A 24987-nucleotide genomic window follows, 5' to 3' on the forward strand; every position below is an offset into this window, starting at 1 on the left:
ACATTTAAAGAACTTTAAAATTAATAAAACTCTTAGATGCATTTGGATAAGAAAATAGAATCAAAATGTAATCACTGTGAGAGATGGGAGGTTTAGGAGCAGGGCAAGGTGGTACAGGCTGTAAATTGTGGAGGTCAGGAAAGAGTTAGTGAGAGATGGGGAAGGCTGGAAATTGTATGGTTGAAAGATATAAAGCAGGGGTTCTCAAACTTCATTGCACCGTGGCCCCCTTCTGACAACAAAAATTACTATATGATCTCAGGAGGGGGAACCGAAGCCTGAGCCTGCCTGAGCCCCTCCACCCAGGGCGGTGGGGCCAAAGCCCAAGGGCTTCAGCCCCAGGTAGCGGGCCTGTAACCTGAGCCCCGCCAGCCAGGGCTGAACCCCTCAGGCTTCTACTTCAGCCCCGGGCAGTGCTGCTCAGGCTTCAGCCCTGGGCCCCAGCAAGTCTAAATCAACCCTGGTGACCCCATTAATATGGGATTGTGACCCACTTTGGGGTCCCAACACACAGTTTGAGAACCGTGGTATAAAGGAAAGAAGAGCCTGTCTGATATGAGAGGAAAAGAATCCAAGGGATTTGGAGCAGCTATACTACTGTAAACTTTTTGGGGCAGGGACCGTCTCTAACCTTGTGTTAGTACAGTCCCTAGCACAGTGCCAGGATCCTTAGTGAAGCCTTTGGGCACCATTGCAGTAGAAATAATAAGAGGAGGAATAGTCTGACGTGGAAGAGTAGAACATGAAAAGGAAGAGTTTGTGCATGAGGACCTGACATTTTAATGTCTCAAGGTCTTCTTTCTTAATCCACTCACTCTTTTAGGTCTAGCGCCTTATCATATGCCAAGGCTAGAATTACTTTGAGAAACCACTATGAATAATTTCAGGACAAATAAACTTTTCTTAACATCAGCCATTGAGCAGTGATCAGAACTGGGGGTGGAAATGCTCATTGTAAATATCTATATATTTCCAGAAGCAAGAAAGGCTAACTTTCAGATTGAGGGATAATGACCAAGATCGGCACATTTTGCCTTGCAATACCACTTATACAACAAACATGAAAAGAAATCTGGGGGAAGAGAAACATATTCTTATGAAATTTACACATTAATGAAACTAATGCTATGATTTTTAAAGTGTCATATAAGAGAATGATAACATCTTTACATAAAACTAGGAAAATCAAATAAGGAAAATCATAAGCTTTTCTGCCACTCAGGTGGCTTGCAAAGCTCATTATTTTCATTCTATTTTTCTGTCGTTAGTCTTTTCACTAAAGGCATGTGATTGAAAATAGAATGATCATTAGCATTAGCCTGTTTTATGAGAAGCTATTAGTGACAGAGGCTTATTTATTGTTGTGTACAATAAAAATGTGATGTGAGCTCATGAGAATTCAAATTAAAACAAGACTGCAGCTTGTCAGCGGTTTTCTTTATTCAGCTGACTCTTTATTAGGCCAAAGCTGCTCACCTGCTTTTATTTGACTTAACTATAATAACAGTAGCAACATCTTTATTATTAGACCCATCCAAACCAGTTTGACTACAAAATGCACAAAGGAAAAAACGTATCCAATAGAATTAAAACAACTAAATTTGGCTCTCAGGTTATATTGAAGAAGTATTGACCTTCCTTTCCCATCCCTCCCTATCCCATTCTTTGGAGTAGAAAGTTGGTAATGTACACCTTGCAGGAGGTTTATCTGCATGGCAGCACTAAATAGATAGACTAGATTGCAAGTCTACACTGCAGACTTAAGTCAACCTTATGTTACGTTGACATACAGCCACTGCAGTAATTAAATCGCTTTTACGTGTCCACACTATGCTCCTTGCGTCAGCGGTGCACGTCCTCACTACCAGTGCTTGCATCAATGCAGAGAGCAGTGCACTGTGGGTAGCAACTTGCCATCATCTGGCGCAAGCTGTTTTGGGAAGGGTTTGCAATGCCTCATGGGGTCAAATGAGTCATGCAGGGGTGACTGGGAACATGGTTTCAACATCCCATGATGCAGTTTTCTCCATCCCATCATTTTATCTGCATCCCATAATGTTTCACACTTCTTTTGAAAAGCCCCATAAACCTGTGCATCTGCCATCTGTGTGAGAAGCATGGATCCTGCACAGCTCTGCACTATTCTGATGAGCATTACGAGCACGGGGCTCCTGCAGTATTTGCAGAGCTGTCAGAGGAGCCGCAGGGAACATGACAATTTCTTGGAGGCTGGCTTGCTGTTGGGACCTAGAAAAAAAAATTCAAAGTTGTTGTTGGCAGATGGTGCAGCACCATTTCTGGGCCCGAGAAACAAGCGCTGACTGGTGGGATCTCATTGTTATGCAGATTTGGGATGACGAGCAGTGGCTGCAGAACTTTTGAATGTGCAAGGCCCTCCAGTGCAGCGACAGCAAAATGAGGGTGACGCTGACAGTGGAGAAGCGAGTGGTGATCACTGGGTGGAAGCTTGCAACACCAGATTGCTACCAATCAGTCAGGAATCAATTTGGAGTTGGGAAATCCACCATGGGGGTTGCTCTGATGCTAGTGTGCAGGGTCATTAATCGTGTCCTGCAACGAAGGACTGTAACGCTGGGCAACGTGCAGGACATAGTGGATGGTTTTGCAGCAATGGGTTTCCCAAAGTGCAGTGGGGTGATAGATGGCATGCATATCCCTATTTTGGCACCAGACCACCTTGCCACAGAATACATCAACAGAAAAGGCTACTTTTCTATGGTATTTCAAGCACTGATGGATCACCGGGGGCATTTTACCGACATCAGTGTGGGATGATCAGGGAAAGGAGCATGACGCGCGCATCTTTAAGAACACAGGACTGTTCAGAAAGCTGCAAGGAGGGACTTTTTTCAGACCAATGGATTACCATTGCGGATGTTGAAATGCCAATAGTGATCATGGAAGACCCAGCTTACCCCTTGCTCCCATGGCTCATGAATAAGGCTACGTTTTAGTCACGGGTATTTTTAGTAAAAGTCATGGACAAGTCACAGGCAGTAAACAAAAATTCACAGCCCGTGATCTGTCCATGACTTTTACTATATACCCCTAACTAAAACTTGGGCAGGGGGCCACAGGTGCTGGGGGAGGTGGCCCAGGACTGTGCTGGGGGGCGGGCAGCGGCATCCGGCTTGGCACTCCCACTGGTGCGGGGGGAGGACTATAAGGGGGAGAGGTAGCTCATGGGCATGAGTATATACAGATAGGGCAGTTGAACCATTTTCCACATGCAGTGGTGACTTTAGCTATCATCTCACTCCTGAGGGTAACGGAAGCTGAAAGGGAACAGCTTCTGGACACTTCCATCTGCAGACCGGGGCCATATGCTGTACCCTGTGTGCTGCAATAGTTCCCGCTGAAGTAATTGCTGAGTGGTGTGGGAAAGCAGAAGAAACAAGGCAGCCCTCCCCAGAAACCTTTGCCAGAGGATTGCATACTACCTGCAGAAAAGTTTCCTCGAGATCTCTATGGAGGATTCACAGGACATCCTGTTGCACATAAGCAAACTGTTCTGCAGGACCCCCTTGGACTAACTGTACAGGGGAATGAGAAGCAGATAGCAATTCTACCTCTATTGGTTATTTCACCACCTCTTCTAGCATGGTTAGAAAAGCGTAAATGAACACGTGTCTCCCTGCAATATCAAAGCAAACTGCATACGTCCCAGAGGTTCCTTCCCCTGCATCAGGTTCACCTATGTAGGGTCTGTCTTGACTGCTCTGGAGTCAAAAACAGGTCCTGGCTTGCTGTGCCACTGGATCCACCAGTCACCTGTCTCCTAAACTCCTCCTCCTCCTCTTCCTCATCCAACACCACCTCCTCACTGTTCTCTCCAGGAAACTGTGACTCTGGCTCCTCTGAAGTATCCATAGTGCTCGGGGGTGAGGGGTCTCCTCCAAGGATGGCATGCAGCTCTTTGTAAAAATGGCAAGTCTGTGGCTATGCACCAGAATGACTGTTAGGCTCCCTTGGCTTCTGTGCGGCACTGCTGCGGGACCCTCCATTCCCCGAGCAATCTGCTCGTATATATTGACGTTTCTACAGTTGAATTGGAGCTGTGCCTGCACAGCCTCTTCTCCCCCAGACCCAGGAGATCCAACACCTCCTGTGTACTCCGGCAGGAGTGCATCTGCAGCGTGAAGCTGGTATGGTCAGCTGGACAGTTGCAAGGTGAGCTCTCCCCACCAAGCTAACAAAAAATGGAATTTCAAAAATTTGCAGAGCTTTAGAGAGGAGGAATGTATACCTGTGTACCTGGCTACCAGGCAGTGGAGTTCAAAACAGTGATCAGAGCTGTTATAGTGAGGCATTGTGGGACACCTCCTGGAAGCCACTAAAGTCAACGTAAGTAACTCAGTGTCTACACTGACACTGCGTCGACCTAACTACGTTGACCTAAGCACTACGCCTCTCGCGGTGGTAGAGTTATTAAGTTGGCATAGCAGGCGAGTTGCATTGGCAGCAGCAACATTTTAGTGTAGACGCTTACAGAGTTAGGTTGATGTAAGCTGCCTTGCATCAACCTAACTCTGCAATGTAGACCATGCCTCAGTTTGAAAACCATGTAGACCATGCCTCAGTTTGACAGGAAAATGGATATGGATTTTGTTTCTAATTCTATATCATTATGCAGAAACTTTTCTGTTTTATAGTTGGGTTTATGAAGTTTTTTTAAAGGGGATCTTGGGACTAGTAATCTATGTAACCTGTTAATAGCGAGCCAGATTTTCCTTGGCCATTACATGAGTGCATAGTGCAGGGAGGTTATAAATCGTCTTCCCTTCCCTTTTCACTGTCTCATAAGGAGGGCAGTCAGGATTGAAATACCTACATTGAAGAAAACTCAGGGCTTCACTGTCCCTAGTGGCACACAACTCCCAGAAGTAGGCCAGGCTGAGGTGGGCAGGAGTCAGAACAATGGCTTCACAGTCACCAGAAGACCTGACCAGCAGCATGTAAAATAGTAAACTGGACCTCATAAAGGGGTATAATAGCAGGTGCCTAGGAACTCTGAATCAGAGTGCTTCCCATTGTTCCTTCTGGGATTGAATAGAACTGCTCGGGCTCCAATGCGAGGGTGTGCCTAGACGGCATATTGGAGACTCTGACGTGTTAAAGTACCACTTGCTCACAAAAACAGTAGGAAAAAGATCAAAATCAAGTTCATTTCCATAAGTTTACCTTCTTTCTTACAGTCACTATTTGCAATTCTACTTACTGATTACCATGTTTACTCATTTTGAAATGGTAGGAATTGACTGACTCTGCCTTTTCATAGGTTGCATAGAAGAGGGTATCTTCCCCTCAGTCATTTTTCCATGTTTATGTAGGTCTTTATTATCTCACTCATCAACATGATACATGAGTGCCTATCGGGATAGAGTTGCCATTCTGATGCACAGAGTTTTCACAGAAGCTGGGCCTAGATTATGGAACTCACTACCAGAAGAGAGAAGAATGACCATAGACTTCAGCCATGTTCAGAAGTAAGGCCCTGCTTCAGGAAAGCATTTAAGCATGTGTTTAACTGCAAGCATATTAGCATCAACAGGAATTAAGTATGTCCTTGTAAGTACTTTCCTGAGTAGAAGTGGATTTCTCAACCAGGATCCAAATGCAAAATTCTTTGATTTAGATTTCTCTGAAAAGGTTTTTCACACATGCATAATATAAACTAATCAAGCTATTTCTCCAAAGGCTAGGTGGGAAAAGAAACAGAGAACTTAGATAAATACAATGATTGGACTTCCATTGCCACGTTCAGCATAACCTGTTTATTTGCCTCTCCTTCAAATATTGTAGAGAGCTGATAAATAGAAGAGGCCTCTCTTCTTCCACATTTTCCTGTTGCTTCCACTGTGCTGTCCTTTGCAGAGAAATTTCTTGTGATGCAGTGAAGTCTCATTGCTCTATACAAGTATAAAAGCACAGCATGTATGCCCAGCAGCAATGAACAAAATGTGGTCTTGGATCAACTACTTCCGTTTTTAATGTCATGTGTGTTTGCTATTTTCTTTTTCTTTAGGCACAGCAACACTGATAACAGTGTATCATTGACATTAATTAAAATGTTGCATCTGTAGATATTATTAACTACTTAATTTATATAGGGGTATTTTATTTAAGAATATCATGATAGCCTATTGCCATGAGTTCTGTAGTTGCTCTAAAGAGTTAGATAATCTTTTAGAACCATAACACTTTATTCATAGTGTCAATCATCTCCTTATAGCAACTGAGTACTCCACCTCCGTTCTTCACAGCATTGGGTTAAGTATGTGGGCAGAGACTCATGTATGGAATTATCATTGGCTTGTCACAGTTTATTTTTGTCTGCTTATTAATTTTAAAAGATGGAATAGTTCATGATAATCTTACACCCAAGTGAATCCCCAAAGAGAAAAAGGACACCTTCATTTTGCTGTTCTCAGAATTTGAAAACTGAGCTTTAAAAGGCCAATCATACTTCAAATAACTCTAATGAGGTAAAAATAATCTGCAACATTTCCAGTTAGTACACAAACTCATGCCAAATTAGTCATAGGGTCAAAGGACAATTATGGTCTGAATTAAGGGAGAGGGAAGAATAAACAAACACAGAACAACACCCACTAAGCAAGAGCAACTAAACCTAGCAGTAGCTAGCAGAGTCCTTTTGGGGATTCTATTGCTATATCATTGAGTTTGTACTGAAATGATAGGTAGACAGACAGACAGCCATGATGCATCCAGTAATAAAAGGACAGGATGGGATTTTCAAATAAACCTAAAGGAGTTAGGCATCCAGATCTCACTGAAATTCAATAGGGGCTAGCCACCTAACTCCCTTATGCTCCTTTGAAAACTCTGGCTACTATTTTAAACAATATCAGTTAAAACTTAAATTACTTTTTTCACACTTCCACTTGCAAAAATCATGTTTTGTTTTGTTTTTTACATTGTGTGGTGGGTTTTAACTCCTCAAAATATTGCATCTATGCTAGAAAAAATTAGTTGATCTGAACACCCCAGCACTCAAGTCGAGTCACCCTCTTAACAACAAACCGGTGACTATGTGAGAGGTAGCAAAGAGGTATTGAGCTGTGTGAATCTCAGCAGTTTTCATTCACATAGGGTGCTTGGAAACTTTTTGTTTTTGTTCATGTGTTTTACATCCTTGAATTTCCTTTAGAGTTTTTTTGTTTGATTGAATCTATAGCCATAAAGTTAAACCCAGGGAAAACTACCCAAAACCATAAAATGGCCAGGTTTATCCAAAGCACTGGCAAACAAGATTAGCAATTCTGTCTTGAGTCTGGGATTTATAATGAAATTCAAAACCACTTGAGCTTCTCACAGCTATTATTATACAAACCAGTGAATGGTGATAATGTTATAAAGGCATCCAAAAAAAACCCTTTCCTCTTGTCCATTTGTAAAGACATGTGTTGTCACTCATTACTGCATTTGATATATATTTGGATGACTGTTTTGAATGTGGATATGAAAAATTACTGGAAAGGAATAATTGTTTGGTTTCTGTGACTGATATTTTTATCACCTTGCTGGTATGTAAAACTTGGGATTATGGAATAGTAGTTAGTTATTGTAATCCATACTTTGAAGAGATTCCAGATATTGATTCTTCTTTACAACTACATGGTCTAAACTATAATTTCAGTTCTCATCCTTAACTTTAGCTATAGAGATGTAGAACACAGTTAATGAAAAAAATCTTAAATTTATATATTTCATGTTATAATTATTTATGCAGATGGTAGCTGATGTGTTTTATACCCTATTTATGCAAAATAATTTGGCAAGCCTACCATTCAGACATAGTGGGCCTGATTCTCATTTACACTGCTGTATCAGTGTAAAGTGGTTGTAAATATAATTTATTTCTATTTTAAAGCACCTTTATAGAAATGATTAGTGACGAATCAGGCCTAATATGATACAAAAGGAGTTATGGGAAATGTAAAGCTGTGTTCTTCTGCTAGTGGTTGCATATTTCTATTCCACTCCGGTGAGCGTATGCCCAGTGCACCAAAACCAGACAACTTTGCTTAGCAGTACCCAGAGGGGCAGTGTTTGTGCCCTCAGCCCTTCCCATGGCTATATACAGGCTGTGGCACCCTGACCCCCCTCAGTTCCTTCCTGCCACGTGTAGCTAGAGTCAGTGCTTCCCATGCTCCTCATGGTTTTTTAACTATCTCAGAATTATTCGTAGTTAGTAGTACCCTATAATTAGTAGTTAGTTAGCTTTAGTCTGTGTTAGTGTTGTATGGTGCTTTGCCCTCACCAGGATTTAAGCACTGTCTTTCTTGGGGGGTGTATATTCCTAATAACAACCCCCATATGTGCTGTTTGTTGTGCTTAGGACGGGGGCACATTAAGAGAAGGTGCTCTATTTGCCACTCCTTTAAAAAGAGGACTCAGGTGGCCTGAGAGTTGCACTTAAAACAGCATCTCATGGTGCAGGCTGTGAGGCTGGACTTGGCATGGGGACCTCTGTAGATTGTCAGGTCTGTGAGTCTTTAGAGGCAGTATGGACTCCTGAGAGGCCACCTGAGGTAGACTCGTCTCCTTGGAGAAGAAGGGACTGGTTCCTTTCCTCTGGTCCTCCAAGGAAGAAGATACATAAAATTAATGTAAGCCATTCCAGAGCTCAGAGAGACTCTTTCCGCTTCTAGACACAATGGGGGCCATCACCCTAATTCTCCCTGTAGATAGAGCAGTGTCGTATACCTGTTCTCTGGTGCCAATGCCAAATCAGACTGGCACCGTACCATCAAATCTGGCACCATCTGCTGAACGGCTGATTCCCGTACCAATGTCCATCTCAGCTCCAGGGGCCTTGACCTTAGTTTGCTTAGTAGGCAACAGCGGATTTACTCTGCCTGTCAGTCCCAGACTCTCCTTTGATTCAGGAGTCTTCTTATGGAGTGCTACTTCCTGGCACTGGCACTGGCCTGGTCCTGGCACTCTGTGTCCGTCACTTCACAGGGATCTATCAGACAGGCGAGCTTGGTCCCATCTTCCATGCCAACACTTCTGTCTACAGTACTGATGCCTTTATCAATACCCAGAACTTTAATCCACTCAATGTCTTTACGGCCAGCTCCCAGTCAAGCACCAATTTCCTCCTTGGCACTGACGGTGACCTCAGTGCTGATGGTTTTCCTGCCACCAAATGTTGTTATGATTCAAGTACCTGATCAGTGATTGTGCAACCTTCAGTGCCAGCCGAAACTCCGATGCAGCGCTGGACTGCTGACAGATCAGGTCATTTAGTAGCCATAGCAGGGATAGCTCCACCATTATCAGCAGGCTATTCAGGAGGAGCCTCATTCTCGAGATCAGGATCAGCCTCTTCTCTTTATCCTTCCAGAGCATAGTCTCAAAAATTCTCTTGATCCTCTTTTGAAGGATTGTCTTCTGTACCATGATTGTTCTGGGGATATGGCTACCTGTTGGCTTCTGCTGCTGTACTCATTTCCAGATTAGCCTCCTTGGAATCCATGGGGTGCCCTGTTTTCTTTGAAGTCCAGGTCAACAACTCACTCTGTACCATGGTCATTGAGCTGGCCAGTTGTTTCACTTCCAGCCCCACCTAGATAGGAGGCACAGGCTGATGTGATGGCGGCAGAAATTCCAATACAACAGGAGGAACAACCATTACCTCAGGAGGGGTTTCTTGTTCCTTCATCCATCATGCTCTTCACCTGATAATTCTTTGGTCCTGGACTCATCCTCTCCAATTCCAGAGGACTTTAAGGTTTATCAAGAACATCTAAGAAGGATGTCTGCAGCTTTGGGTATCCAAGCTGAGTTTGTCCATGAGAATGCCAATAAACTGCTGAGCATTCTGCAACCTTCAGTTCCGGGAACAGTAGCCCTCTTGGAACAAGGAAAGTCCCTGTGGAACATGCAGCAACAGTGCTTCCTACACCAAAATGTACTGACAAACATTACTGTGTTTCCAGGCGTGATTCTCTCCTGGTATCTCTCCTGGTATTGAAATTAGGCTCACTGGTCCTCTTTTTCTACCTTTTTAAAGACAGGTATACTATGTTTGCCCTTCCCCAGTCCTCTGGGACCTCACCATCCTCTAGGAGTTCTCAAAGACAATTGCTAATGGTTCTGAGATTGTTTCAGCTAATTCTTTACTTGAATTTCATCAAGTGCTGCTGACTTGAATACATCTAACTTATCTAAATATTCTTTAACACGTTCTTCCCTATTTTGGCCTCTGTTCCTTCCTCCTGTTGTCCTCCTTAATTGTGTTAAGTATCTCGTCACAGTTTATCTTTTTATTGAAGACTGAAGCAAAATAGGCATTAAACACCTCAGCCTTCTTGATGTCATCTATTATGAATAAGGTCAGTGGGTTTCTGACCCTAGAGTATCATTTATTCCATTAGCGAGGAACCATCAGCGCTGTAAAATGTCCTTACTCTGCAGAGGTAATAGTTTGCTCAAGAAACCACATGCTTGTCCTATTCCAAGTTGTGGGTAGTATTATTCAGTCAGCTGTTATTACCCTTTGGTGACCGTCAGCTGTTTTCTCTTTGTTTTAAATATAAAAATACTTTATATTTATTATAGCCCTTTACACGTTCAAAAAGCTGTGCAAACATTAATTAAATAAACCTCATAGCACACAGAAGATGACCTAAGGTTCAGTCTACGGTTGAAGAGGCTCTTGTCGGACCATAATATTACAAATTACACTGTTTGCTTGGGGCGGGAGCAGGTTACAGCGGTTTGGTCAGAGCTGGCCAGTATAGTTGCTGAGTTTTGTTCAACCAACTGTAGCTTGGATCTTTGTCTAATAAAATTCCTTTTGGATTGTGGAGAGGTCTTCCTGCCAGTCTGAACACAGTTCAGATTTTGTTACATGTGGGATATATATTCTCATTATTCCGAAGAAAATGGTGGTAAAGCATCAGTTCAGGATGACCTTGGTCAAAAGTACTCTGTTGGGAAAATATAGACTTTTCCAACCTCTTATACCCAAGGACCTAGAAAAAGCGGCACGGTACATCTGCGGGAACATAGGGAATGGAATTATCCATTTGTCAATGTGCAGTCCATATTTCAGCACAGACATAAGACCAAGTTAATCCTCAGATACACAAATAACATACCATGGGGATGAAGGGGACCTTTGTCATTGTACGTCTTTGCCATTTTGCATCATTGACACCAGCTGAACTGCATTTTTAGTTGTATCTTATTTGCTCACAAGAGACACCATCAACTTGAAACCTAGGCAATTTAAAACAATGAATTTAAAGTACTTTTTGGTACTGTACTCTGAGACCTCTATCAACTGTTACGATCTTACAATCACTTTTCTGTTTTATATTTGGTGTTTTACTCTTCCCTATTACTTTGGGAAAAATCCACACAAACATAGAGGGACAACTGTCTGACTGTACAGGGAAACAGTACAACCGACTACAACCGAAGTCTCGTGAGAGGCACAAAATAAGTCAGCTGAAAAAGTAAAGGATTTTTGTTTTTACTATCCTCTTTCAGTTTTAGTAATTATAGCAGTGACATAAAAGTTAGTCAAAACTTTTCAGAGAGAAGTGTTATTTTTTGATGTCCCGTTAATTGCAGCATTGTGAAAGATTGGGAAAAGGGTAACTAGTCTGTTCCAATACTAAATAATAGTAGCAAAAATAATACTTTCATCCTACAGCTGCAAAAGGCCCAGATTTTAAGGTATTGCTCTGCTCATTGTTGCAATGCCTAAATACCTTTAAAATGTGGGACAAATGTGCTCTGTAATGGTTGGGATTCTGAGGCAGAAACAGGTCTACTGGTTTCCCTAAGATCGCCAGTGATAGCACTGGGAGTAAACCCCCCAATTTGATTTCTAGTCCTGTTGTCTGACAAGTGGAAAATACTGCCTTGTCAAAGGAAAACTCATAACTGCATAGATTAGAAGAAGAAAAGGACATATAGGAAGCAGGGGTTTTTGAAGTTTATAGAATTGTAATTACTATATATGATATCAGTCACAAAGGTCTGTTCTCAATTTAAGTATGGAAAAGTCAGGGGGGAAGGAGGGATAGTGAGAGTGCATAGAAGGAAATGAGCTTGTTCACAGTTCCTTTAAGTAGTAACTTATAAATGGCCATTGAGGCAAAATACTTAGATCATTCAAAAATATAGTTGGCTTAATTAAAAAAAGGAATATGTTAGCAGTAAATCTGAATAGGTTGACTCACCCTAACTCATCTCTCCAAACTGTGTTATGGTCATCTTTGTTTTCACCACTTTAACATCTGCCTGTGGAAGGCTATAAAGCTATTGCAGAGAATGTGATGCTTGTAGGTTTTGGTGCTGCTCTGGGAGTGCTGAAGAATTCTAAAGGTATTGGAGGAAAGGCCATTCAGGATATTAATAGGTGCTGTGGTACTGTAATGCAGTAGTCTAGTCTAACTATTCTAAATGCATTTTTTTGCTGAGATTTCTTCATCCTTATGTGATGAGTTACAGACAAAGAGAAAGAGAGACTGTATTGCATTGTGGGGTTTTGTATAAATATCAGAAGTATCATTAAAGCTTTTTCAGAAACAGCTGCAATTGCTCTTCCATGCCTTTGTACTGCCAAGTTTACAATTGACCACCAAAACCCGTTTGCACAAGGTAAAATATCTTTTTTCTTTCCTTAAACATTTGAAGAATTAGCTACAGCTATGGAACCAAATTCTCAGCTGGTGTAAATTGGCATAGCCTTTTGGGTCTAAAACTGCATGGTGCTTAGCACCTTCAAATCCTGTTGAAGTTACTGGGAGTTGTGGTTGCTCTGCATCTTTCCTGGTTGGGCCCATAAAAGTCAACAGTTCCATCTTTCATCTATGCTAATTTAGGGTAAATCCATTAACAATGAAGGGAGGAAATAATTGTATAAATTAAATCTGGTTCCAGTAGAACCTGCTATACCTAGGAGTGAATTCCAACTTTCATTCTGTCTCTCATTATTCAGTATCTTGGCTACATAGACTGAAAATAAATTATATGTGCAGAAAATTGTTTTAAATATGCAGGGCTTTCAGCAGATGTTGTGCTAATCTGGTTGATGAAGTGAAATGGGAATTACAGAAGCCAAGCGTTTCAATCAGCAGATCTAAATTGCACTTCAGTTAATAATGAAATCCATGTAGGAAATTATCTGTAAATCTTTGTTCAGGAACCTGATTTGAAGAGTTGTCCATACTGAGTTGTAAGGCGCTGTGGTATTTCCTGTGATCAGAATAGCACTAACTTGGAAGGACAAGAAGGAGGAGGAGAAATGAACCATGGCCTGCGAGACCAAATTACTTGTGTGTGATCTACACAAGTTGAATCAAATGTCCTTTCTACTCAACCCCAACAAGTAGCACTACTTCATTTGAATGCTGACATGTTTACAAACAATGTTGAGTTCCATTTTTTAATGAAAGTGCTAGGTGTTCTTTCTTAAAATGTCCTTTAAAAAAACCTTTATTCTTTCGAAAGAATGTATTCCTCCCCCATGCCAATCCCTTCCACCCACACATCCTGCATATGCACACTGTAATTTAATGTGACATTCAGAAAGGGGGGGAAATAATTTACAGTCAAAACATCAAATTATGTTATAAAATTCAGATTATAGAAGTTGAATGCCTGAATTTGCATAGAAAATATGTAGTTTGCATAATAATTTAAAATCCATTTTCCAGCTCTAATACTTGGTTTTAGACTCTCTTTAATCTGGCATAAGTGCATTTTAAAATACTTTTTTTTTTTTTTTACAGATGCTAAATACTTATTTTATTTCTGTTTAATTTCATTTTTCTTTTGTGACTGTTCAATCTTCAATAACATTCACATTTAGAAGTTAACCTAATATTGCTAAAAAGGTAATAATAATTATTTCATTTTTAGAACTTCATTTCATTGTGCTTTACATTTTTTCTGAATTAAAGTAACTCAGTTAAGTAACTTTTTTTGTAATTAGGCATAAGTATCCAAGTATTTGAGCCCATAAAGTCTTTTTTTGTTGTTGTTGTTGCTGTTGTTACTGTTCTAATAAATTAGTGGTTTAAAAATGTTGACCATTTTTGACTATTTGGCCAATATTTGACAAGTCAGTTGACCAATTATTTTTGGATGGGTCAAATGCCCAACCCTACAGCTCCTAGAAGAAAAGACAGTCAAAACAAAATGGTTCCAAACCAAAGGTGAGATAGACAAACTGGAGTTGTAATTTGCAGCTATTGCGAGGCAAGCACTATTTACACTGAAGGAAGGGTGTGCAGAGTAAAAGCATTTTTGTTTGTTGAATTTTTTATGCAGTCTAGCACTTTTGAAATGAATGCTGAATTTCCAGCAGTCTCTGATTCTTTCTTTAAATGAGAAAAGATGTTTCTGTGGCCATTACCGTCCTAATTAACACCTCTCCTCTTCTTTCAAATGAGCCTGTAGGGTAGCTAATAGAGCTGTGGGAGCTTGGAGAAAAACTCTCCTGGTGAGCAAGCTTTTGCAGCATGAAAGAAAAAAAAAATCATGAGCTGAGGGAGAGCTCAATTAATGTCCATGGAAATTTTTAAGACATTAAAAACAGGGCAGTGAAGGAAAAGCAGTATTAAAATACTATGGGCGATCCTCGGCTGGTGTGATTTGGTGCAGATTTATTATAGATATTGAGCAACACTGATTTGTACCATCTTGGAAGTTGGCCCTGGATCTTCAAACTAAGCCAGAGGACAGCTGATTTGAGAGATGCTCTGTATAAAGGGGTAGGTACAGTTTGAGCAATTGACACTGAAAATCCAGTATCATGTCAGCAGCTACAGGATTTTAGGCTCTTGTCGGGTCTTACATTTCTCTTTTAAAATAATACTTTAAATATACTGCAAAGATTCTCTTCCACTTATGGGCTTGTCATAGAGACATACGAGAACCCATGTCAGTAAGATGTATTGGAGTATGTATCATGATGGGATATTGTTCTTCCTCTGGTGCATTATGAGGCACAATGCTAAAGGCCAGAGCCACAACCATCTGAGAAGTGTCCATGTTTCCGTGTGAGACATTGTGTCTTATTGTGATTATAGTGAGCTTGTGGTGTTATAATGAATTCCTGAATCATTTTATTGTTGTTAACCGTTAATGTTGTGTTTAGGTATTGTAATAGTTCAAATTTAAAGAAGATACCAGTTGCATTTTAAAATTATTGTAAAAAAGTAAAGGCCCAGAGAAGCCAAGTGATTTCATGGTATCACACAGCAGGTCGGTGGCAGAGCTAGTTCTAGAACCCATTCTTTGGGCTTCCCTTATCTATTCTTCTTATACTCCTTTTCTGACCCCTCAGTCTGATCTCTCTTCTGCCTGGCTCTCTGACTCCCCTTTTTCTTTACCCCATTCAGGAGATGTTTAAGCCTTTTCTGTCCTTCCTCTTCTCCTGCTCCTTCCTGCCCACTCCCATTGAAGCTGTGCCTTGTTGAGACCGCATGGTGCAGGTTTGCAGAACCACCACCAACTTTCTCTCTTAGATATAGAGGTTTTCTCCTCTGTGAAGTGCCAGCCACTCCTACCTAGCAATACCTCAGTGGGAGAGGAGAAGTTAGGAAACAAGAAGGGAAAGGAAAACCTAATAGCTCAGGCAGTGGGGACTAAAAGAGAGTGCCATGAGGAATGGGGGGGAAAGGGGATTGCAGGGAGGGAGGGGGAAAATAAAAGGGGTGGGGAGAAGGGTTGAGAGCAGCAAGTGGATCAAAGTGGATCAGTAAAAGGAAGTAGTCTCAGTACCAGGTATTGTCCCAGGATATTACCACAGCTATTTGCCAATAGCAATGCAGGATTTCCTAATTAATTTTATACTTTGTAATACAGCACACACCTAAGCACTTGGAGGAACATAGCCATAGTCTCCAGCTTGCAATGTACCAAGGTGTGTCATTAATACACAGTTACATATGCTAAATCATGTATTATGTAAGCAATAACACACAACATGATGTGCTTTTGTCAGCTAATATACGCACACCTTCGGTGTACTGTGGCTGCAGCACTGCTGAGGGTCACAACACGCCCAGGGTGTGTGTATATTGGCTGATGAATGCACATTATGTTGTATCTTACTGCACTTATAAAATATTTTGCCCTGCTCCATCATGTTTCCTGGTGGAGTGGGGACAACCTGGAGACACTTGATTTAATTCTTCTCCACCTCCCGCCTTGGCATACGGGCAGCAGTTTCAGAGCCCCCCAGTCAGATGGAAGGCTTCTCTTCCCCATGACTACAACCCCCAAAACTGAAGAAAGTAGCAACTCAGGGCAGCTTTATTTCTGAAGACTATTTTTTCCAGCCCCTTTCCCAGCCAGCAGGGAGAAGATTGTTTAGTTTTAAATTCATTTTTAAATGTAATTTCATTTTTAAAGGTCAAAAATATGCAGGAAATTTAGTCATGCATTTTCAACTGTGTGTGAATTGTGTGGACTCTGTGAACTCTCATCGTTAATATGATGTTATGGAAAATATTCCCTTAACTGGTTATTCCAGAAAATTCTAACTAGTGAAGGGCCGTCTTGGTGTCTTAGAAGTCTTACTAAGTAACACTGCTAAAGAAAGTGCTACATTTTAGAATATGCTATTCTGTGACCTCTCAGTCCCTAGTTAGAGACCCTCAAGGGGAGAGAGAAAGAGAACTTCCATTGAATTCATAAATAATTCACCCTAAACAGTGACAGTAGTATTAAAAACAACCTATTATGGTAAAGTGACAAGAACTGTGCATCCCTTTGGGGGAAGGATCTTTTAACTAATTTCCCTCAGTCACAGTAAGATTACTGTAAATAGATATAAATGAAGACTTCCTGGCATCTACATTCTCAACTTTAGAACCAGAAAATAAATCTGATGATCGCAACCTACAGTAATCGGAATTTGTTTTGGCATGTTGCAGAACTCCAGCATATAGAAAGAATTGTATTGTGCTTCAAGATAAATCAAAATACCTACCAAAATATTTGATTACATTTTCCTCTTAAGAACTGAAGTTCAACTCAGTCATTTATCCTGACATTAATGCCGTAATAAAATTGGTGGTTAGTTGTTTAAGGGAACAAATGGCATAACTAAGGAAAATTGTTTCCTGTGGTTCAGTTGGTTTACATACAGTAGAAAAAGCATCAGACATGGATAGATGTACTTGCTCTTGAACAGTAATGGTGTAAATCTTTGACTCTATCCATTGCTCAGCTTATTCAGTTCTCCTGTAAGTGCTAACTATTAATGGATGCAAGCTAAAAAAAAATTTTTTCATTTACTTCCTCTGCCCAAGAGATCTACCTTTTCTTCATTGTTAAAAAACAAAACCTTATGGATTTGCTTTAACAATCTTTAAAAATAGTTAAGTCTGATACAATTAAACTTAAACACAGTTAAAAAAAACAACAACTTGCAATCATCATACACATTTGTTAAAGTTACTTTGAGATAGTAACAGATTATCACAAATACTTATTATTGGATCCAAAAGGAAGCTGTTCTAAGGATTCCCTCAAGTGGGATGCTGCAGGGTTCCATTTTATCACCCCTATTCAACATGTATGTGAAGCTGTTAGGGGAGATAGTGATGGTGTTATTGGCAGCTGTGTTTCCAGTAATTCTGACAATACGCAGCTCTACATGTCCGCTTTATCAGATCTGAATGATACAGATGATCATCTTAGTTCGTGTTTAGTTAGATTCAGAGCTTAGAGGATGGTGAGTGGCTGCAAGATAAGTCCATATAAGACTGAGGTAATGCTGATAGACCGGGAAAAGCAACTGAAAAAACTTAGGGAGTTGATATCCGTTCCTTTGACTGAAGAAGGAACTGATATTTAACAAATAAATAAACTGATTGTTTATTTTTTAACTAAAATTTGCAACACCTCTTATTATCTACAGTTGACAAGAAATTGGCAATATTTTCTTTCAGATGCAGATCTTAGTATAAAGGTCCATGCTTTTGTCACATTGAACTTAGAATGCTGTGACATACTCTACATGGGTCTGCACCTAAAATCCACTTAGAAACTCCAGCTGATGCAGAATACAGCTGCCCATTTGTTAAGGGGTGTTTCACGCAGGGAGCATATTTACACTTGTGCCTTGTGATGCATTGGTGTCCAAATTATTTTTTAGTGTAACGTAAGGTGCAGGTTTTTAACCTATAAAGCCTTAAATGGATTGGGCCCCCGGCTACCTCATAGATAACCTCTCCCCTTGTGTCGCACTTCAACACTGATATAATCTGAGAGGCTCAAACTTCCTGGTTAAATATGCAGGGACAGGAGACAGTGCATTTTCAATGAGATCTCCCATGTTAGTTCACCAATTACCAGTGTGACTTTGTGGACCTTCAGGTTCTGCTGTGAAGCCTAACTGTTCTCCAGGCTTTTGGGGGAAGGAATTAGTCCCCAAACATAATCCCATGTTAGGTAATTGCCCTTTCCACCCAGTATTTGCACACAGATATTAATAAATATTATGGTGATGGGCATCAATATAAGAACTTGGAGAAAACACCCTCTTTCTACCTTGCAACTTGTTTAAGAAGAGGGCCTGTCTTTACCTGTATCTTGCATAGTGCTGAGGATAATAATTAAAAGTATTAGAGTATGTGTGAACCCGATCCATTATATGAATATTATGATTCAGTCTAAACAAATAAATAATGGCACACAATTATGTAAGAAACACCCCTAAGCCCCACATTTAGACAACGGAGCTCTGAGTTCCTAAGTATGGAGGGAGAGAAGAGGCAGTTAATGGAGACCCCGTCTCCCCTCTCGACTGCGAAATCCTTCTACATTTACTATTGCAAGACCCTGTAATCAGACTTTCTCTTCCAGCTTCAAAATCCTCCTTCCCCCATAAGACAATACCTTCTGAATGTAACCCTGCCCAACTGTCAAACCCTCCTGTGATGCTAGGAAAATTATCCCATCACCCCCAACTGCTAAACTTTCCCACATCCCTAGGACAGTTCCAATCCCACTGGACTCCCCTAGTTGTCAGATCCCACCATATTCTTAGTTATCAAAGTCCATTTTTAGTCACTGTACTGTGCACCTCTCAGCCTATGGAACCCCCTGTTTCCATAACCTAACTACCCCATTGACATATTCCCTAACCTAGATATTGCTGCCAAATCCTCAGTGATCTTCTTGGATAGTTTACGCACTCCGTTACCTTCCAAAATTTACTTAGATGTAAAACCTTGCCTTTTTCATTCCCATCTGTGATCAACCCCTTGATAAAACAGCAAGAAAGGCAACTCAGTTTTTAGTTTCCAAATCTGGTCACCTTAGTCACATGTACAGGTGTAAATGCCATTGACTTATCTGCAACGTTTCAGTCCAATTAAAAATGTACTTGACAAACTAGTTCAGCTAATTACAATGGTATGGTATTTCAGCTCTTTCACCTGCATTACATAAATTATTAATACCTTTTAATTATACCAATTTACCCATCCTCTAACATGGTAAGCTGGCTGTTCTCATGAGCATTTTGGTTACGTGTTTAGAGATGATTTTACAACTTTTTCTAATTAAATCTCAATTTAGTCATCTTGTGTTTTTCTTTTGTCTTTTTACTCTAACCCTGGAATTCCTGCTGATCACAAAAAACTGTGATATCCTAGTTTTAGTATCTGTCTCTGTACTAATTTCCAGGCCTTGCTATTTGTTCTGATCTGTTAAGTCCAAGCATAGAGATGTCAATGAAATATATTATGTTTAATTAATATCTTTATTAGAAGCTTTTACAGTTCTGTCAGGGTTCCCTCCCCACTCTGAACTCTGAGGTACAGATGTGGGGACCCTCACAAAAGACCCCCTAAGCTTATATTCTACCAGCTTAGGTTAAAACTTCCCCAAGGTACAATTCTTTTCCCTGTTCTTGGACGCTATTGCTGCCACCACCAAGTGATTTACACAAAAATTCAGGAAAAGGTCACTTGAAGTCCCTGTTCTCCCAAAATATTCCCCCAAGCCCCTTCACCCCCTTTCCTGGGGAGGCTTGAGAATAATATACCAACCAATTGGTTACAATGTGAGCACAGACCAAACCCCTTGGTTTTTAGGACACTGAAAATCAATCCGGTTCTTAAAAAAGGAATTTTATTTATAAAAAAAAGTAAGAGAATCACACCTGCAAAATCAGGATGGAAGATGACTTTACAGGGTAATAAAAAGATTTAAAACACAGAGGATTCCCCTCTAGGCTCAGCTTCAAAGTTACAAAAAAACAGGAATAAAACTCCCTCTTAGCATAGGGAAAATTCACAAGCTAAAACAAAAGATAAACTAATGCATTTCCTTGCCCTTGGTTACAATTTTTTTAATCTTGTATGCTCATTTTAGGTATGTTTTCAGGAGATGTTTTTCCTGCCTGCTCTCTCTCTCCGTCCAGAGAGGGAACAAACAAAGAGAGCCCAAACAAACCCTCGCCGCCGCCCCTCCCCGCCCCCCCCCCCATCCTTCTGGTGAGGTGTCAACTAGGTTAATTGAACTAATTAACCCCTTAGAGGTAAGGCAATGTAGTACAGCTGCCTGTGTATATTTGACACATTCATTAAAAGAATGAAAAAGAGTTGGCCTCTTCCAGCTCTGAATATCCTTTGAGCCAACTCCCACAGTTCACATGCATGTCAGGTTATCACCTTACTACTCACAAATAACTTCCCTGACCTTTTCAGAGTAGCAGCCATGTTAGTCTGTATCCGCAAAAAGAAAAGGAGTACTTGTGGCACCTTAGAGACTAACCAATTTATTTGAGCATAAGCTTTCGTGAGCTACAGCTCACTTCATCGGATGCATGCAGTGGAAAATACAGTGGGGAGATTTTATATACACAGAGAACATGAAACAATGGGTGTTACCATACACACTGTAACAAGAGTGATCAGGTAAGGTGAGCTATTACCAGCAGGAGAGAAGGAGGGAAAAAAAAAAAAAAAAAAAAAAACCTTTTGTAGTGATAATCAAGGTGGGCCATTTCCAGCAGTGGACAAGACCGTGTGAGGAACAGTAGAGGGGGAAATAGTTTCACTTTGTATAATGACACATCCACTCCCAGTCTTTATTCAAGCCTAAGTTAATGGTGTCCAGTTTACAAATTAATTCCAATTCAGCAGTCTCTCATTGGAGTCTTTTTTTGAAGTTTTTTTGTTGAAGAATTGCTACTTTTAGGTCTGTAATCGAGTGACCATAGAGATTGAAGTGTTCTCCGACTGGTTTTTGAATGTTATAATTCTTAACGTCTGATTTGTGTCCATTTATTCTTTTACATAGAGACTGTCCGGTTTGGCCAATGTACATGGCAGAGGGGCATTGCTGGCACATGATGGCATATATCACATTGGTAGATGTGCAGGTGAACGAGCCTCTGATAATGTGGCTGATGTGATTAGGCCCTATGATGGTGTCCCCTAAATAGATATGTGGGCACAGTTGGCAACGGGCTTTGAAGCAAGGATAGGTTCCTGGGTTAGTGTTTTTGTTGTGTGGTGTGTGGTTGCTGGTGAGTATTTGCTTCAGGTTGGGGGGCTGTCTGTAGACAAGGACTGGCCTGTCTCCCAAGATCTGTGAGAGTGATGGGTCGTCCTTCAGGATAGGTTGTAGATCCTTGATGATGCGTTGGAGAGGTTTTAGTTGGGGGCTGAAGGTGATGGCTAGTGACGTTCTGTTATTTTCTTTATTGGGCCTGTCCTGTAGTTTGCTCAAACTTATGCTCAAATAAATGTGTTCGTCTCTAAGGTGCCACAAGTACTCCTTTTCTTTTTCCCTAACCTTAAAACCCTTATGCTGGCCGGTAATCCTTTTTAAAAGTATTTCCTAATGTACTTTTGTTAGGCCAGAACCAAAATGTTAAGTGTGTTCCCAGAATCTAAATCCAGATAGTTGTTGTTATATTTGCAGGTACATGGTATCTATACAATAGATACGTGGGGATGTTCTCTGAAAGACTTCTGTATTTTTGTGGTAGATTCCTTCTTTACCGAAATTACACTGTAGGGTTATTCTGAGGGTTCATACTATTCCACTCAGCTGATCTTAAATTCCCAGCCTTAGCTCTCCCAATCCCAGTATCCCATTTCTGGCTGTCATAACTGCCCACAACTACAGATTGTGGGTCTTTACGTAGTTATCCTACACTCCACCATTCTGGAATGCATTTTGAGGAAGAAACTTCATGGAGTGCAGGATTGTTGAATGAAGGTACAATAAGCAGCAGACACAAGCACACCTTATGCCAAAAGAATGGAATTAAAAGTAGGGATCAGGGAGGTACCATCAGTAGGTACCCAAAGATCTCCTACCGTAGATGGGAAATAAGGTAGAAAAATCATTGTTTGGAGCAATTGTCCCTTGTATAAGGAGGTCATATCCATAGTTATAGAGAGAGAAAGAAGCTGGAAGGGATGAATAATGAGACATTATGTCATGGCAGAAGTGTTTGAAAAGGGACAATAGTTAGAATTAGAGGTTACATGTAGGACCCATGGGTAGATGGGCAAGCGTTAGATTATGCTGGAACAGTTATTTCCAGAAAAGGATCTTCATTAGCAGAGGATGGTCAAATATGTATGTGATACAGTCTTTGGAAAAAAAACTTGGGCAGAAGTAAATTCATAGATCAGGAGTGGCCAACCTGTGCCTGAGAAAGAGCCAGAATTTACCAATGTACATTGCCAAAGAGCCACAGTAATACATCAGCAGCCACCCATCAGCTCCCCTGCCCCCAGCACCTCCCGCTCACCCAATCAGCCCTCCCATTCCGTCCCCGCACCTCCCAATCAGCTGTTCCCTGGTGTGGAGGCTCTGGGGGGAGCGGGAGGAGCGAAGGCACTGCAGGCTCAGGGAAGGGGGCGGAAGGGGTGGAGTGGGGGCAGGGCCTGTGGCAGAGCTAGGGGTTGAGCAGTGAGCACCCCCTGGCACACTGGAAAGTTGGTACCTGTAGCTCCAGCCTCAGAGTCAGTACCTATACAAGGAGCCGCATATTAACTTCTGAGGAGCTGCATGTGGCTCCAGAGCCACAGGTTGGCCACCCCTGGCATAGATAGTGGGCTAAAGAGGCTGCAATCCGTCTTCAAATGTAATAGTTTTCTAGCTAGAGTATACCTCAAAATTGTTTATTTTTAGGACATTGTTTCCTGTCTCCATCATGAAAAGTGTCTGCCAGTGGGACATGAATGAGATTTGGGATATGTTTTAAAAATATTTTCCAAGGCCAGAAGGGGCATAGCCCAGAAGGCATTTTTTCAGTACAGTGGTAATTATTTATTTGTGTGCTAGGGGCTGTACCTGCATATAAGAAGATATGATCCCTGATTGTATACTATTTAGGGCAGGGACCCTGTCTTGTTATATGTATGTACAGTCCCTGAGCACATTGTGGGTACCACCATAATCTAAATAATATTTTGTCTCTTCTAACCTTGGAAAATCTGCAATATTATTCATGGTTATTCAGAAGTCTATGGTATATAGCTCAAACTTAACCATCCAAATTTCCTCAAAATACTCAAAAGCACTAAGAAATGAAGAATTGACATACTGGCTCAGACCAGTTGTCCATCTAGTCAAGTGTTCTCTCATCAACAGTGTCAAGCACTAGATGCTTCAGTGGAAGGTGCAAGAAAACCCTACATTATGCAGTTATGGGAATACTACCCCCACAAAGAAAGTTTGTGTCAGTGCATTGTATCAGAGGATCTCAGAATGTTTTCAGGCTCTCTTGTTAACCTTGGAAAATCTGCATCAGTGTACACAGGCATTTTAAGCAGAAATTGCCAGATTCCAAAGACTTTTAAAAAGTCCATAGCAGTAGTTTTGAATAATGGTTGGTGCAATTCTAGCAAGCCGGAAATATGTTGTTTAACACAGCCATCATCTAGGTTGTAATCTAATTTATATACTTTTTGAGGAATATCATAGCCATTGTATGAGATTTCCATCTTTCTTGATAGTGATAGACAGTCCTCAGAAACAGATGTCGTCATCAATTTACGAAGGGAAAAACAACATAAGGAAGGCAATCATTCCTCGCTAGTCACAAAAAGTTACAGTTAGACACAGAACTAGCATATCTCATCCAACCTCCTATTGTAAGATGAGATAATAAAATTTTCCCACTTGTGCAGAAAGAGGAAAGGTTATTGTAATGAAAAAGTAACACACTAGTCACTTTATTGACATTCTTTCAGTAGAAGTTTTATGATGCTTTTTACGTCATCCTGTCAGAGAACAGAAAACAGTTACCATGTTGCTTAGGTGGCCAGGCAACATAGAAAATCACGAACAATCCATAGTCTAAAATGTGCTTGTACAAAGCATTTGTTGAAAAATTATGAATAGTGATAAATTATAAATAAAAAGAATGTATTCACAGATAATGAAACAATGAGTTAAATTCACTGAATAAATAATTAGTTGTAAATTATTCATCCAGCTCTACCAAAGAAGAGCTCCAAGTTCTGAGGCCCCTAAAGTGTGACAATGACTGTCCCTACAAAAACACAGAATTAAACAAAGTTACTTAGTCATTTATTAGCCTTTTCCCCCTGCCATGTGTATAAATGTAGAAGAAATTAAGGTCCAATATCTCTAGTCTGGAACTTGGATGTAACTTTTTTCTTTCTAAAATGATTTTTTTCAGTTTAGTTCTGATGAAAGGAGCTGGCCTGGCAACCTTACTAAACCTTTTCTTTGGATGGGTTAGACAAAACAGATAGAACAGGAGTAGTGGTGGTGCAAGCTTCCCCACATTGTGCTGCCAGTGTGCCAAATACCTTGACTTAGAGGACTATCTTTAGTGGTGACATGTTAGTTCAGGTTTCATCTCTATTCATTCCTTGGCCTCTCTTCTAAAAGTGCCCATTTTATTAGTGGTTTTGTGCTGACTACGCATGTTGACAAGAACTGGAATGAGACCTTCACCTAATT

General features: G+C 40.8%; 1 protein-coding gene across 2 annotated transcripts in view; it reads left to right on the forward strand.

Annotated features, from left to right (window-relative positions):
* The window catches only part of ULK4 (unc-51 like kinase 4), a 397936-nt gene that overhangs the window by 353162 nt on the left and 19787 nt on the right, over nt 1–24987 (forward strand). The gene's annotated exons all lie outside the window — the stretch shown is intronic.

Source organism: Natator depressus, chromosome 2 (genome assembly GCF_965152275.1).
Source record: "Natator depressus isolate rNatDep1 chromosome 2, rNatDep2.hap1, whole genome shotgun sequence".
In the NCBI taxonomy this organism is placed as follows: domain Eukaryota; kingdom Metazoa; phylum Chordata; order Testudines; family Cheloniidae; genus Natator; species Natator depressus.